Genomic DNA, 17,153 nt, shown 5'->3' with positions numbered 1-17,153 from the left:
CACAAACATTTCCAGTACAGATTTTTCCTTGAAGGATTAAACAGATAAACACTTTTTTTCCCTCAAATATATAATTCATAATTTTTCAAACCATTCACAATTCAACAAGAAAAGCTGCAACAAGAAACAGGAAGGCTATCAAAATTTTAGCTAAGGAATCTTCAAGTAGGAGTTGGTCTAGATTAGATATGATCCCTTAACTATACCAAGAAAGATTTTTTTTATAGATGCTGATATGTTTACATACTGTTATAAAACCCACAGATTGAATTATACTGGCTGAGAAAGCACAATAAACTAAGCCCACTAGAAGCTATACCATCATTACTGCTTTCAGCTGCATTTTGATTTCATATCATTTACATGGCTCTCATTCAGTGTTACTTTTCAAGTTTAGACTAGTACCTACAAGTAGGCTTATAACAGTAAAAATAGGGCACTTAAGCATTCATCTACGGTTTCATTAGGCATTCAAAAATGTCCTAGGAAGTAAATCCCGTAGAAATATGAAGAAGAACTGTTAAACATACAAGAAGCACATTCTAATTTGTTTTATATTAGCAATGGTAAATTATGAATACTGCAAAGTTAACACAGTGAAAGAACTGCCTACTATCAACTGAACACACATTCAAAACACACAGATATCAGAGTTACACTAAGGTAATGTCTACACCAAGAAATACTTACACTCTACTCAATACTGTGAGTATATAACTAGGTTCTACCCTTATACCTGTATTTGCTATATGCTCCCAACTCTATCTCCTTTCTCAGGAAATGTTAAATTGGACAAGTGCGTGCCATGCAAGAATGTGTGTGTCTGAAGGAAGCTGTCACACTGTTCCAATCTTTTTTCCCTGCTATTTCTGGCATGAAAAGTTCACAAGGAGTTACTGTGATGCTGGGGTGGTGAGATATGATTCTAAGTGGAGAGGCACACCTGGCCTCTTAGTCACAGACACAGTATGCAAAGCAGATCCTGGGGAGCAGAAAGCGGGAGACAGGCCAGGAAGAAGGCGGCTGCAAATTGCTATAGGCACAGCGGTGGAGGCCAAACAAGTGATCCAGGGTTCAAGCACTGGGCACATGAGGAGGAAGAGTAGAGAAAGTTTCGGAAACCTGGCTTATAGATGTGGGCATGTGAAAAGATGAGAGACATGGGACTGGAGCATTGTGGAAGCACGACTGAGTGCATGATTTCCTCATCTGATGCCTTTGAATAAGGCTCCTAAAATCAGGCCTCTCAGCATTTGTGGTCTGCAACATCATATGCTGTCAAAAAGAAACCATACTACCTCACACTAGACATTATGCGCAGGCAGAATCAGCTCTAGAGAGCATATAGCCCAGGACTGCCCTGCAGAGCTGCAGCTTGCTGATCATTATCTGAATGCTGCTGAGGCAGGAGACACAACAGCAACACTATAGCAGATTTCCTGGTGTTACGCAAGCCAACCTACAGGCTTGCACCTGCAGCAAGGGGGAGCTCCCACACCTGCCCTCCCTAGCTAGTTGGCAATGCCTCCTCAATTGCACAGAACCCGATGCTTTGTCAAACTCTTCCCTGTGCAGATTGAGCTTACAATACTTCAGGAAACAGAAAATTAAAGCACCTTCCTATATGAATAGCAAGCCTGCTCAGGATGAAGTTACAATAAGTGCACACACACAATGGGCAACATCACACCAGCAAACACCAGTACATGTTCTCAGCAAACACAAACTGTTGGATCGGTGCATGTTATCATTTTCTCCCTTGTGCAGAAATAAGCTAGCTAATTCAAGATAACCAAATCCATATGGATGCAGACCTCTTCATATATGAAGAGCTCCACAGATTCAAGGTAAAAATAATTTTGTTAAAACAGTGAGACTCCAAATAAATTGTGTACCCACAGAATATGTTGCTTAAATGTGCTGTTCATTTCCAGATGGAATTAGCTATTTCCAGTACAAGCTCTGTGGAGGTAAGAGTCACCTTTCAGTTTCAAGGCCAACTCCCTCATAAAGGCCAGCATCCTAGAGTAGGTATCCCAACAACTTCCCCTTTCGCAGCTAAAATTGGATTTGGTTCATTTGGACAAAAGGCCTGGAATAACTCCATTGCTATTTCACTTTCCTCTTCTGCATTCGGCTGCAGCATGATAACTTGTCTATTAGAGATCAGGAACAACTGAGAACTATTAGCAGAAACAGGAAACAGCCCAGGAGCTATGCAAAAAGAGGAAGGGAGGAAGTTGTTTTTTGTGTTTGGTTTTTGTTTGGCTGGTTGTGTTTTGAAGAGTGGTTGTTTTTTGGTTTGTTGGGGGGGGGGGTGGTGGTATGTTCTGGGGAGGATGTGAGGGGTTCTTTTGTTTGTTTTATTCGTGGTTTTTTTTCTTGGGGGGGGGGGGGCTAGCAAGCACTATACAGAACCAAGTCTCAGGTTTAAAGTTAACACCTCCCACCTCCTTCAACTTGGCAATAAACACGACCTAGAAGATTGAAGGAATGTGAAAAAGGAATATATGCAACTGTTCAATAACATTAGAATTCAATGCCTGAATTTACAAAACAACATTATTTAAATTAACTGAAAAAAAAACCCTATAAAAAGTTCCTATGATTTCTGATATATAATGTTATTCAGAGGCTTACCACATGAACTGTTGCACATTAAGCCCAAGTGAGTATCGTGCAGAATGAATTCACTCCCTTAATTTATGTAGCTTAAATAATATATGACAGTGTAAAAACACATTAAAATTGTACACATAAAGATATTCTTAAATATAAATTATATATGCATATTATATATACATTTATATAAGTAAAACTAAATACGCCAGGCTTCAGTGAAGGAGGAATTCAAACAAAATATGCACCATGGTCACTCATTTTACAGATGTGAAAGCTTCCTGTGCCTCCTTTCAAATTTAACCATGCACTGCTTCCTCACATGTATGCTGGCTGACCTTGAGTATTCTGCATCTTGAATTCAAACACACAGTAGGTCATAAAGTGTATTGTGCCCCACAGCTCAGAACTGATCACAAAATGATCACAGTTTTAGACCCACTACTGTTGTTAACCTCATGTATCAACTGAAAGAACAACTTCTGTATTTTTTATTACACCACTGAAGTTTATAAGGTAACACTGTATAACCCATACTGCATTTCCCAAACATTTTAAATGATAAACTGTGTCCTGGAGGAAGCTCTGCCTTCCCCTCTTCACTCTCATATCCATGTTAAAACCAGACAAGACAAAAATTTTACAGAGTCAGTTACCCAATTGGTTTGTTATGGCAGTGCAGGAACACTTGTGCCAGCACAGGTGCAAGAAAGAGGAATATGAGAACAAGCTGCTAGAGCCAGGACCACACCTTTTGACAGCAAGGTGTACTTGAACCACTCATAGATGCAGGTGCCTAGTTTTGGATGGTTTCTTTTGTTTTGCTAGTGTCCACTTCAGCCTCTACACTAAGCCTAACCTATCTGCACAGAAGTCAGTATTTGCACATAACCTACTGAGCCTAGTACATATATAAATACAGCTCAGTTACCGCATAAAATGCCAAAGGGTGCTCTCTGCATGGGTGAAAGGCAGCTGTAGAAGAAAATAAATAATTTCGAGCCACAAACAACCCAATCTTTAGCTGCAAAAGGGGAGATTTTATCTTCCTTTCAGAAGTTATCCTGCATACCAAAAATTTCCCTATCTCAGCCTATCTGAAGGAGTTTCTTGATCTAATTTTAGCCTCATAATAGTCACAATTTTTTTTTGTTAGTTTTAAAACTCTCACCATACCACAAGGTGAACCTTTTCTTGCCTTTCTAAGTTGATAATGCACCCACATAAGCATCGTCAAAAGCAAACTAAATGCAAGATCTGCTGACCTACTGAAACAGGATCTCATTAAAAGCAGTGACCTACACACAGGTATGTGCTATGTATGTACACATGTACATAGGAAAAAAGTTAAACTATGCCAAAGCTTGTTTAAAAAAAAAAGCCTGCACTGCAGAAATAGTATATGAAAAGTTATACAAAACCAGGAAGCTTTAGAAGCCAAAATTACCATCCCAAATGCTACAAAAAGCACAGAAGTTACTTTCAGGTAATACTGATACTCAGAGCAGAATGAAATTTTAAATAAACACAAATCTGGTTAGAAGTTTCAGTACCTGAAGTAAGTTTCTCAGTCTTCTGAATACTTGTCACACTAAACCTAAGACAACTTGCATCTGAGGTGCCTGGGCTGAAAGCCAGGAATTCCTGGGTTGGGAATTTTTATTTAATAAAAAGGCTGTGTACAGGATGGACTTTGGACAACAGTAACACTTTATTTATAGTCATCACTCAATACAAAGGTTTCATAAAATTTTCTGTAGTCCACTGGGTCCAACTAATATAAAGGGCAAGGTGGGGTCTTACAGCACATTTTATGACCTAAAACATTTGACTTTGCCCCCTCTAAAATTTAAAGACATTTTGTATTTCTTCTGGAGTTGTTACCATAGGGTTATGAAACAGTACACTACTAAGATGAAAGTAGGAAATCATAGCAAGTATATGCACAGACTCACACAAACATGACTTTGCAGGTTTTTCATTTTATTTAACACATTTAAAATCTACATTGAGTAAATGACAACACAAGTATCACAAGTGTACCTTACTTGTATTTGCTTAGATTTTTATCTAGACCAGAAATGCTACTTTGCCCCAACAGTTCCTTTCAAGCAACATGAAGGTGGAACTGTAATGCAAGATGAGATGATAACATCCAGAGTAAACTGATACACCGGCAGGGGGGTGGGGGGGAGAGGGAAGGTTTGTTAAAAAAATGAAACAATCACCTTTTAAAGTTATAACCCCAGTAAGGAAATACTTCAACTAAATTTAGGAAGGACAAACTTACTTCCATAGAAATTTCAATTAGAAAATAAACTAAACTAAAACGAAACAGAAACTAAAAGAGAACTAAAAAAGAACTTGTGAGAATGGACCCTTGCCACTGGCCCCAAGGTACATGCCACCAGCTTGCCTTCACAACCTGAACCTCCCTCCAGCAGAGCAGTAGTCTGGTGACCAGTACAGATACCAGGGCCATCACAAAGAAATTCAGACACAAATGAACATTATGCAAAACAGTTCTATAGATCCTGTCCTCTGGGGCATCTCCAAAGCCAGCCCTAGGCATGCTGGTTGTTACATGTAGTATCACTACAGGGATTAGCAGCCAGCAACAGTCGAAAGGAACAAACATTGACATATGAAGAGAAGGCTGCTTGTGTTTGGAGTTCCAAGTGTTTGGTCCGATCTGCACTTACTATTTACTTAATTTTCTTACTGTCCTACCTGGGGGGGGGGGGGGGTGGAGGGGGGGTTCTCCAAGGAAGAACAGCTGACAAGAACTGATCATTACATGCCCTGACCCTTAACTAATTCCAAAGATTAGGTATTAAAGAGAAGTACTAGCATACACATTTTGCCAAGGCTAGAAGTTTCCAATCGCAAGAGCATACATACTAAAGGACTGAATGCATACATGCCAGCACACTTTGCAGAAATTGTGTAATTGGCAAGTAATTCTCTGTTCAAAGGAAATGATTGAAATTTTGAAGGACCAGCTAATTCTAAAGCCTGACACACACACAAATCCACATAGAGCCTATTTTGACCTTTATAGAATCATAGAATAGTTAGGATTGGAAAGGACCTTAAGATCATCCAGTTCCAGCCATCACTGCCATGGGCAGGGATACCTCACACTAAACCATGGCATCCAAGGCTCTGTCCAACCTCGCCTTGAACACTGCCAGGGATGAAGCATTCCCAACTCCCTTGTGCAACCCCTTCTACTGGCTCACCACCCTTATAGTAAAGAACTTCTTCCTTATACCCAATCTAAACTTCCTCTGTTGAAGTTCTAACCCATTACCCCTTGTCCTATCACTACAGTCTCTAATGAAGAATTCATCCCCAGCATCCCTATAGGCCCCCTTCAGATACTGGAAGGCTGCTATGAGGTCTCCACACAGCCTTCTCTTCTCCAGGCTGAACAGCCCCAACTTCCTCAGCCTGTCTTCATACAGGAGGTGCTCCAGTCCCATGATCATTCTCGTGACCCTCCTCTGGACTTGTTCCAACAGTTCCATGTCCTTTTTATGTTGAGGACACCAGAACGGCACACAATACTCCAAATGAGGTCTCACAAGAGCAGAGTAGAGGGGCAGGATCACCTCCTTCGACCTGCTGGTCACGCTCCTTTTGATGCAGCCCAGGATACAGTTGGCCTTCTGGGCTGCGAGCGCACACTGCCAGCTCATGTTCATTTTCTCATCAAGCAGCACCCCCAGGTCCTTCTCCACAGGGCTGCTCTGAATCTCTTCTCTGCCCAACCTGTAGCTGTGCCTGGGATTCCTCTGACCCAGGCGTAGGACCTTGCATTTGGCATGGTTAAACTTCGTAAGGTTGGCATCAGCCCACCTCACAAGCATGTCAAGGTCCCTCTGGATGGCATTCCTTCCCTCCAGGGTATCAACCGAACCACACAGCTTGGTGTCATCGGCAAACTTGCTGAGGGCACACTCAATCCCACTGTGCATGTCAGCGATGAAGATGCTGAATAAGACTGGTCCCAACACCGATCCCTGAGGGACATCACTTGTCACTGGTCTCCAGCCGGACATTGAGTCTTTGACCACAACTCTTTGCATGCGGCCATCCAGGCAGCTCTTTATCCACCGAGCGGTCCACCTATCAAACTGATGTCTCTCCAATTCAGAGACAAAGATGTCATTTGGGACAGCATCAAACGCTTTGCACAAGTCCAGGTAGATGACGTCAACTGCTCTACCCCATCCATCAGTTCTGTAGCCCCATCATTTTTTTATTATCCAGCCAAGCAATCAACCTTTATCATTATTCAAAATTATCTGGATGATACAACAGCAAGATATAGCTGATACAGCTGAAAGGTTCTGATTTGGATTAGTACTGTACAGAAATGAGTAACAAACAATGTCCTTCAGGAACTGGGTTAATGAATCTGTATTATTTCATGACTTACTGAATTGGAAACAAAAATCAATCTAATGGCAGAACATCAAAACTTAAGCTGCATCAGCAGTTATGAGCAAAGAGGGCAAGAAAAAGCAGGCATAACTAGATAACAAAAGTGACTGCATTACTTAGTGTTTTGCTGAGAATCATGTGTTCCAGCTATCACAAAGAACCTTTCTTACAAGTTAAGCATGAATTTTAAAACACTTGCTTTTTCGTGAAGTAGTACACTTCTCTATCCAGAAGTTCTTTTAAAATAGAGGGAGCAAAAACCCCACGGTAGTCCTGGCTTTTTATTTATAGATTGGTTAAGAATCTTAGGATTGAGTTTTAGGGAGAGGAAGTGGAAAGAAGACAAAAAAAAAAAAAAAAATCCATACACACACAACTCCCCCCGCCCCAAACAAACAGTGAAACAACTATCAATTTTCAACATGTCCTCTGAGGAATCAGAGTGGAAGTTAAAAAAACTACATTAAAATAAAAGTATAAAGGCATGCAGTCTTGAAGATATGTACACTTCAGAAACTGAAAATGCTGAGAAGCATTCTGGCAGTTGAAAAAGTACAGAAAAAAGATAAACGAAAAAACTCTTTTCAATGCTCTCTTTGCAAATAGTGTTCAGAATAGGTTTTTTGATTTTTTTTATCATTACCAAAGTAATTTAGAGTATGATGTAAACGTACTGATCCTAGAAGCAATTAAGTAACATTGTCAGGAGAGAGCAACAGTTCAAATCACAAGATATCAACACAGTTATATTCCCTTAAATAGAAGAAGTTCCAGCACCTAAAAAAACCAAGCACACAGCACACGCTGAGTATAATCCTGCAAAGAATAAAAAGTTCCCCCCAAGCAACTTCCATGTTTTCATATACTGGCTAATGAAACACCATCTCTGTACATCACTGATCTTTCCAGCTGGTTGCAAGCACCCACTAACATACCAGAAGTCTATTCTGATTGACAATACTCACACGATGTTCCTGAAGTGGAATTCAAAACACTTTCAGCAAAATCAGCAAGAGCCCATTTACTGCCCTCTACAACTCTCCTGAAGTGAAATGACAGTATGCATTCTTCAATGACTTTCCATTTTTCAGAAGTTTACTTGACAGGAACATTATCAGACAGAGACATAAAATGTTATTAAATATGCTTTGTAAGAAAAGTGAGAGAAATCCTATCACCAAATCTTTATCAATATCATTGAACAGAGTAAATTAGGCATGAACATACCCATTTTCAGGGAAAATGAGGATAATTCATTTTAGCCAATCTAAAGTAACTGCAAAATATTCTGACATATTGTGATACATTTAGAGGAGTCTAAATGCTTTTCAAAAGGCTACTTCTGAGCAAACAAAATGTGCTTTTGTTTTTAAAGAAAGGCAAAGAAAATCCTCTATGGTATAATACATACGGGGACACTATATTTGGTTAAGACAAATTGCAAGAATAGCACCTCCATGAAGGATCAGATTTTAAGAAAAAGTAGCCTGCTTTTTTCTCTCTACTGAAGTTTTGGTCAACACTTAATTGTGTTGTCAGGCAGCAATTTAACTCAGCCAAACTTCAGCTAAATTCAGCTCCAGATACTGGGATCAACAACCAGTTCACCTGTCTCCAGACACTGCCTGTCCTTTATTACAGCAGTCTCCTCAGCCATCTGCTTCTTTCTTCCTCCACAGAAAAAGCAGGAGCTCAGCAAAAGTAAGAATTCTCCACATTAAGCTGTCCCACCTTTACACAGTGTATTTCATGGACTTCCTATTCAAGCACTCCTCTGTCAACAGGCTTGCTCCTTCCCACGCAGTTTTCACAATTCACATAATTTTATTCCATTTTCTTTGAGAGCGCCCCCCAAAGATCCCCATTTCATTAAGAAAGGGAATTCCTCCTCTTTCTCAAGCTGTGACCCAAACACAACACAAGATGCTGTTTTCAATTAGCAAGTCTACTAAGATAGGGAAGTCTTGGCTGAAACCTCAACCATATGGAAGATGCACCTCTGGAGTTTAATGCTGCCGCCTTCTCACATCAAGTACTACCTCAGTGGGATATATCCTACAGTCTCCTTGTACTGCATTTTCCCTTTCCTCCAGGCTCAATTATTTCACAGAAAGCCGTCTGCTCTGAATGAGGATCTGGGAGCTTCCTGCATACAAGAGTGCTTCTAAATTCACTGCACAGTTACATTCACCACACTTCCTCTCAGAACATGTTTCCTCTGAGAGTATACTGAAGTTGCTACTAAAGCAATCCCAGGCACTATGCTCTGTATCCACACTAAGTAAGCAGCACCTGTCCTCTCTCGCCACTTGCTTTTTCCAATTCACCTTCAAAAAGCATCCTTTTGATCACACAGTTTTAGTTCCCTTAACTTCCATAACCTTAAGAGGAGCAGTAGTAGTCACTGGTGATGACAATACCTGGGGTTTTCTCAACAATTGCTCCAGGATCCCAGTGTTGAAGCAGACACAAAATCTTGGACCCGTGTAATGATCAGACATCCCAAATGGTTGATTTCTGTCCACAGATCAATATACTTGATCACCTCTGTCACCATCTTCTGGCTGCAATCAACTCCCAAGGAATGTTGCCAGAAGAGTAAAGAACAGCAAGAAAAGGCTGCTTGCTCCCCACAAACACAACATGCAGTTTGACCAATATTCAACTGGCACAGCCCTCAAGAAATAAACATTCCCAGTCCCATGCACTCATTTCTACAGAAGAGCTGTCCCCTTCCATTCTAGCACACATGTGGGAAGCCACATTTAAGTCCTGTCAGGGACTACAAAGCAGGGGCAGTCCTAGCAGAAACAGGTAATCTATACAGCAGTAGCTATCACTAGGATTGACCATGGTCATGCTCACCCTTGCTAGCTAGCCAAACTACTGTTCCTTTTTTTGGCCTGTTTTATCTTTGTTCTGCACTTGTCCAGTTCATTTCTCTCTTCAACCAGGCCTTGGTTAACAGCCCTTCAGACAGCAGCAACTACTAGTAAAGAGCTCCATGGGGGGTGTTGCATTTTTGAAGGCTTGGAATAATTTTAAATTGAAATGACAGAATATACGCATCTAGGTATTAGTCATCTGGGGAAAAATACAAGGCCAAGCCTATGCACATTTTAATATATTCCCCTCAATTTAGCAGATTCCTCCACCAATGGCAAGAAGCTAGCTGTCCATGCAGGACTCCCTGACTGTCAGGTCTTCACAGGTACATCAGGGTAATCTGGCACTACCACTGAAGTCAAACTAACAGGGAGCTGCACACTCCCCTCACTCTGCTCCAGCCATGGGATTTTCCCGTTTCCCCTCACACTACATAGATTACATGATCACAGAACAAGTCATTTCAGAGGGCTGATGACAGGAAACAGGAAAAAGGGAATTTCTGCAGGTGGACTTGATAGCCATCTACACCTGGAACAGGAACCCACAGCTGTTAATCTGAAGAGACCAGACTATCACTATTAAAACTGCCTCACAACTCCAAAAAAACTACACCCTTGTAGTCACCTTTGTCATTCCCTATGAGCTCAGGCCCAGCCTCAATAAGTTACTCTCACCTGGCCTCCGACACTCAGGTAGAGTCCTCCTTTGCAGTCTCCATTTCTGCAGCTCGAGTTTCAGCACTGACACTCTACACCTCTTCCCTTTGTTTCCCAACATTCAGGGTCACTCACAGGTCTACTCTGCTCACTGAAGCAGGCAGCAGTACAAAAATCAAGCTGTACGGTATTTATACAGCTGACCCATTCAAGAGCTTGTAAAATGGTTATGAACTGCAAGTCTGAAATTCCTGGTCAAATCTACAGGCTGTTTTCCTTTTATTCAGAGGCTTTTAACAAACACAGTGATCTTACACCTCTTTGCATAAATCAGCTATCTCTGTATATACCAAGACTTTAACAGTTATTTAAAAGCTTGCACATTTAAAAGATTTCTCCTTTGGATGAGTTTTTCTATACTACCCTCTGTATCTATTAACTTCAGAAAATTTTAAGAGCCACACTGACTTCCACAGGTAGCATTTATGTAACACCTGATGCCAAGAAATCTTTTTATGTTATACAGTTCAAATATTTTAGCCATTTTAAAGATGAGTATTTTAGTGGCTGCACAAGAGCACATACAGCAGAAAAATATACTAATATCACAACGTTCTCACAAGCAAACTTCTGATACTTTCAGAAACCATCAGAAGCCCAAAAACGAGCTACACAAGTAGCTTTAGCTTCAGTAATTACTTTCAGTAATATCTACATTTAGATTCTATGTAAGTGTAGCAAGAACTAAATACTCACAAACTTTGAGGCATGTCCTCAATAAAGATATGGAAATCCATTTCAAATGAAACAGAAAATATAGTTTCTCAATGATAACAGCAATCAGTTAAGGAAGGAAAGGCTTAGTCAGAAAACCGCTCTAGTAGTTAGGGTACAATTAAGTTGAAGCTTTGTTTACATTCTCCCCTTGGCAAGCAAAGGAAGTTATGTCTTCCAGATTTCCTGCAACAAGCTCTCTCCACATTTCTAAAGCATTTATTTTTCATCCTGTTACATGAACACGCAAGTTTTACAGAACAGTCAAAGCAGCATCACACATGTCAACATGACACGTTGTTCCTAAAAACTAGAGGCACCAATCATTTACGTATTTAATTCAGAATACCTACATATACCTCATGTACACAGAGACTGGACAGTTATGAGAGCTTGTGAGGTGTTTTTTTATTTAACTATTTGCTAAAGCAATCTGCCCTTTGAGCAGACTGATTAAATCCCTTAACTCTTCCTCTCCTTCCACAAGATAATGAAGCTTTTCAGCTGCCCCAGAACATAAATTAACCCAACCAAACACAATTTTCCAAAGAAGTATTACAAGGAAAGCAAACATCCCTTGGATTGTACTAATCAGATAAGATACTCCATTAAAACAAACCCACTGATCTTGATCTCATTTTAGACCAAGTTTTGGTTGTCTTTCTCTCGTCTCCCACTGTCCTCGATATCACCACTCTTCAAAGCAAGGGTGAAACGAAAAAAGGGAAGCCTTTGTCAGTGTGTGCTATACTTAAACTTTCTTTTATTCTTCCATTATTTAAGAAGTTCACCAATAAATCATAGAATCATAGAATAGTTAGGGTTAGAAAGGACCTCAAGATCATCCAGTTCCAACTCCCCTGCCATGGGCAGGGACACCTCACACTAAACCATGTCACTGAAGGCTCTGTCCAACCTCACTTTGAACACCGCCAAGAAATGACGCATTCATAACTTCCATGGGCAACCCATTCCACTGCCTCACCACCCTTACAGTAAAGAACTTCTTCCTTACATCCAATCTAAACTTCCTCTGTTGAAGTTCTAACCCATTACCCCTTGCCCTATCACTACAGCCTCTAGCGAAGAGTCCATCCCTGGCATCCTTGCAGGCCCCCTTCAGATACTATGAGGTCTCCACGCAGCCTTCTCTTCTCCAGGCTGAACAGCCCCAACTTCCTCAGCCTGTCTTCATACAGGAGGTGCTCCAGTCCCATGATCATCCTCGTGACCCTCCTCTGGATTTGTTCCAACAGTTTCATGTCCTTTTTATGTTGAGGACACCAGAACTGCACACAATACTCCAATGAGGTCTCACAAGAGCAGAGTAGAGGGGCAGGATCACCTCATTCAACCTGCTGGTCACACTCCTTTTGATGCAGCCCAGGATACAGTTGGCTTTCTGGGCTGCGAGCGCACATGTTTGTTTTCTCATCAAGCAGCACCCCCAAGTCCTTCTCCACAGGGCTGCTCTGAATCTCTTCTCTGCCCAACCTGTAGCTGTGCCTGGGATTCCTCTGACCCAGGTGTAGGACCTTGCATTTGGCATGGTTAAACTTCGTAAGGTTGGCATCAGCCCACCTCACAAGCATGTCAAGGTCCCTCTGGATGACATTCCTTCCCTCCAGAGTATCAACAGAACCACACAGCTTGGTGTCATCGGCAAACTTGCTGAGGGTGCACTCAATCCCACTGTGCATGTCACCGACAAAGATGCTGAACAAGACCGGTCGCAACACCGATCCCTGAGGGACACCACTCATCAATGGTCTCCAGACAGACACTGAACCACTGACCACAACTCTTTGCATGCGGCCATCCAGGCAGCTCTTTATCCACTGAGTGGTCCACCTACCAAATTGATGTCTCTCCAATTTAGAGACAAGGATGTCATGTGGGACATTGTCAAATGCTCTGCACAAGTCCAGGTAGATGACATCAACTGCTCTACCCCTGTCCATCAGTTCCATAGCCCCATCATAGAAGGCCACCAAATTGATCAGGCAGGATTTTCCCTAAGTGAAGCCATGCTGGCTGTCACTAACCACCTTGTTGTTTTTCATGTGCCTTAGCATGCCTTCCAGGAGAATCTGCTCCAAGATTTTGCCAGGCACAGAGGGGAGACTGACTGGTCTGTAATTTCCTGGGTCATCCATTTTCCCCTTCTTGAAAATGGGGGTTATATTTCCCTTTTTCCAGTCATCGGGAACTTCACCTGACTGCTACAATTTTTCAAATATGATGGCCAGCGGCTTAGCAACTTCATTTGCCAGCTCCTTCAGGACCCGCGGATGGATCTCATCAGGATCCATGGACTTGTGAGCATTCAGGTTTTTAAGATGGTCTCGAACCAGTTCCTCTCCTACAGTGGGCGCAAGGTCTTCATTCTCACAGTCCCTGTGTCTGCCTTCCAAGACTTGGGTGGTTTGGTCAGAGCATTTGCCAGTGAAGGCCAAGGCAAAGAAGTCGTTAAGTACCTCAGCCTTCTCCAAATTAAGGGTAGCCAGTTCTTCTGATAGCTTCCGGAGAGGGCCCATGTTGTCCCTAGTCTGTTTTTTATTTGCTATGTACCTACAGAATCCCTTCCTGTTATCATTAACATCCCTAGCCCAGTTTAATTCTAACTGGGCCTTAGCTTTCCTAACCGGGTCCCTAGCTTCCCAAACAACATCCCCATATTCTTCCCAGGCTGCCTGGCCTTTCTTCCACCTTTTATAAGTCTCTTTTTTCCTTTGAACTTTCCTCAGCAGCTCCTTATCCATCCAAGGAGGTCTCCTGGCCCTCCTGCTGCACTTCCTTCTAGTTGGGATGCAACACTCCTGAGCTTGTAGTAGGTGATCCTTGAGTATCATCCAACAGTCTTGGGCCCCCCTGCCCTCTAGGGCTGTATCCCATGGAACCTTCCGAAGCAGGTTCCTGAAGAGGCCAAAGTCTGCTCTCTTGAAGTCCAGGGCAGTGAGCTTGCTGCATGCTCTTCTCACTGTCCTGAGGATCTCAAATTTGACCAACTCATGGTTGCTGCATCCAAGGCTGCCCTGAAGCGTCACATTTCCAAACAGCTCTCCCCTGTTGGTGAGCACAAGGTCAAGCATGGCACCTCTCCTTGCCAGCTCCTCTATTACTTGCACAAGGAAGCTGTCTTCCACACAATCGAGGAACGTCCTGGATTGCTTGTGCCGGGTCATACTGACCCTGGAACATGTATCAGGGTGGTTGAAGTCTCCCATGAGAACAAGGGCCTGTGAGTGGGAGGCTGTTCCTATCTCTCTGTAGAGTGCTTCATCCACAGATTCCTCTTGGTCAGGCAGTCTGTAATAGATCCCCACAATAATGTCCCTTATAGTTGTTCTCCCTTTAACCCTGACCCACAAACTCTCTGTGGACTGCTCACCTGTCCCCAGACAGAGTTCCATACTCTCCAGCCTATTCCTAACATAAAGGACAACTCCCCCTCCCCGCCTGCCAGGCCTGTCTTTTCTAAAGAGCCTATAACCTTCCATTCCAACACTCCAGTCATAGGAGCCATCCCACCATGTTTCTGTGATGCCTATCATACCCCCGTAGACGTGCACACAATTCTAATGGGAAAAAAAAAATTGACACTGCCATCAAAAAGGCAATCTCAATTTCCTTTCCACCAAGATGATAATTTCCATTCAATTCTGTGTTGCACATTCATATTCAAATAACAGGAACAGCTTTAACTGGATTAATTTTCAGATTAATAAATGCAAAAGGCTCATTTTAACTTCAAGGAAACACATTGATCTTGTACATGCGGGAAAAAAATAAAAAATGGCAAGTTCCATTTCCTTCCAAATTTAAACCAAGGATAAAACTGGTTCACTAAATGTTTAAGTAAGCACTCTCATTACTGAAAATCACTAGTCCTTAACACAATTCAGCCTTGATGCAGGTAAAACACAGTCACGAAATGAGATGTTTTCTAATTTAATGCTCCAGAATAGTTAAGTTGGTAGCTAAAAGCAGAATAAGTGGAGAAGGGAAAGAGAAATGTGTATATATCCCTAAAATGGTGGTGGGGAAATACCCAGATTGGTACAAGTCTGTTAATCCAAACTAGCAAATTTTAAGCCAATAATTAACTAAGAAACTATTCAGTAACAAAATTACTTTAGATATTCTCTGCAGAGAAACTCGGATGATTTTCCTTAAAATGGAAAAGCCCTAAGTAGCAAGGGCAGATCTTCTGGAAAGTTTGCTTTAGGACTGTACTTCTGAATTTTCAGATAGTAAGTGTCCAGATTACAGCACCAAAGATCTTGGTTAAATGCAGCTACAGACAAGCAGCTTTGATTCAGTGCAGAAATATATAAGAATCAGTTTACCAGGGGTTATTAAGTCTTCAGGCTTGTGTCTAGAACTACAAAGCACTATCAGAGAGGGAATAATCTTAACACTATGACACCTTACTATGCTAGAAGGATATTTTGGTATTTCAAGTCCAAATGCACATTTCCAGAAGTGTTTAATAAAGGATTAAATCTTACAGAGATTTTAAGGGCCAATTAAGAAGCGGGAGATACATTCTGACCCAAATAATACAATTTTAAAAAAGACAGAAAATGTTTCTCTTAAATACTATCTTTAGCTATAAAAAAAAAAAAAAAAAAAAATCAGCTGAGTTAGGATTTGAGAATCTAAGGCAGTAAACACATTCTTATCCAAAATTTAGATAAGCTAAATCCCCATATCAGCCATGAAGATAAACTGCAGAGGAGATGGAGATAATTTAGTACATTGGGAGAAAGGGGGGACTCACAATGACACTGGCAACTCCTCATGCTGTTATAGACACTGCTTTGTAAGAATTACAGTGCTTACATCCAGCTCACCAGTAACAACTGTTGTCTCTCAGGAGCTGAAGAGTATTGACACAGCTTAGATTCTTCCTCATTCAGTACTGAGGCCATCACTACACTGCATAATACAAAATTTCCTGCCTCGAATGTGTATTTTAACTCAGCATTCTTCCACCATGCTAGTGTCTGAAGTACAATAAACAACCTACTTCAAAAACTTCCTTGAAGTACCTCACTACAGACTGTCAAAGGTATCCTCAATTTAAAAATGTCAGTATAAGCAATTCCACTGCATTACAGTGAGCTATAGTCACTACTAGAATGACTTTAATAGGATCATAAGTTCATGGATTCCTTTAATGTTATCTTCTCTGACCACATTCTAGTATTTCATTTCACCTCTTAAGACATTTAAAATCCAGATGCCCATTGCAGGATGAGCCACAGCAGAGGACATCAGTCTTTAATATACTCCCATGTTTGATTAGTCTGTGGGTTGTTTTTTAACAGCTAATACAAAATTCCACTGTGTTTATGCATACATTCCTTCCTTCTCCAAGACGAACTCTTCTGGTCACTAGGTTAAATACCACAAGCAGCTTCAGAGGTTGTTAACCTTCATGTATTTTAAGAAATAGACATCCAAGTATATGAAAGAAAACCTCTAAATGCCTCCACAAAGTACTTAAGCACAACCTCATCTTAAACACTACAGAACTTTCATGTATGAGCACCATCACAACCACAGCAACAGAAAAGCTTCAAACAGGACTTGCATCTTCCTAGATGAAGTCAAAGATCACCAAATCCACAGCAACCCTCATTCCTCAGTTCTAATGGTCAAGGAACCATTCCCCCCCACACACACCTTTACATCAAGCATCATCATGAGAACAAAGCTAAAGCAGATCAAAAGAGCTTGAAGAGTAAGGGAGCACAGGTC

General features: G+C 41.4%; 1 protein-coding gene across 4 annotated transcripts in view; it reads right to left on the bottom strand.

Moving 5' to 3' along the window:
• BTBD7 (BTB domain containing 7) overlaps positions 1–17,153 on the bottom strand; it is a 58,540-nt gene that overhangs the window by 35,615 nt on the left and 5,772 nt on the right. Inside the window, exon 1 of one of the 4 annotated variants that reach the window (XM_062637689.1) lies at positions 11,747–11,767. The exons of the other annotated variants lie outside the window; for them this stretch is intronic. The gene's annotated coding sequence lies outside the window, so the exon portion shown is untranslated. Of the gene's footprint in view, positions 1–11,746; positions 11,768–17,153 lie in introns of those variants that run through there. 4 annotated transcript variants of the gene reach the window in all.

Source organism: Pezoporus occidentalis, unplaced genomic scaffold, assembly GCF_034315485.1.
Source record: "Pezoporus occidentalis ecotype Australia unplaced genomic scaffold, CSIRO_AGI_Poc_V1 ctg115, whole genome shotgun sequence".
Lineage (NCBI taxonomy): Eukaryota > Metazoa > Chordata > Aves > Psittaciformes > Psittacidae > Pezoporus > Pezoporus occidentalis.
This window is presented reverse-complemented; position numbering and strand designations above follow the sequence as displayed.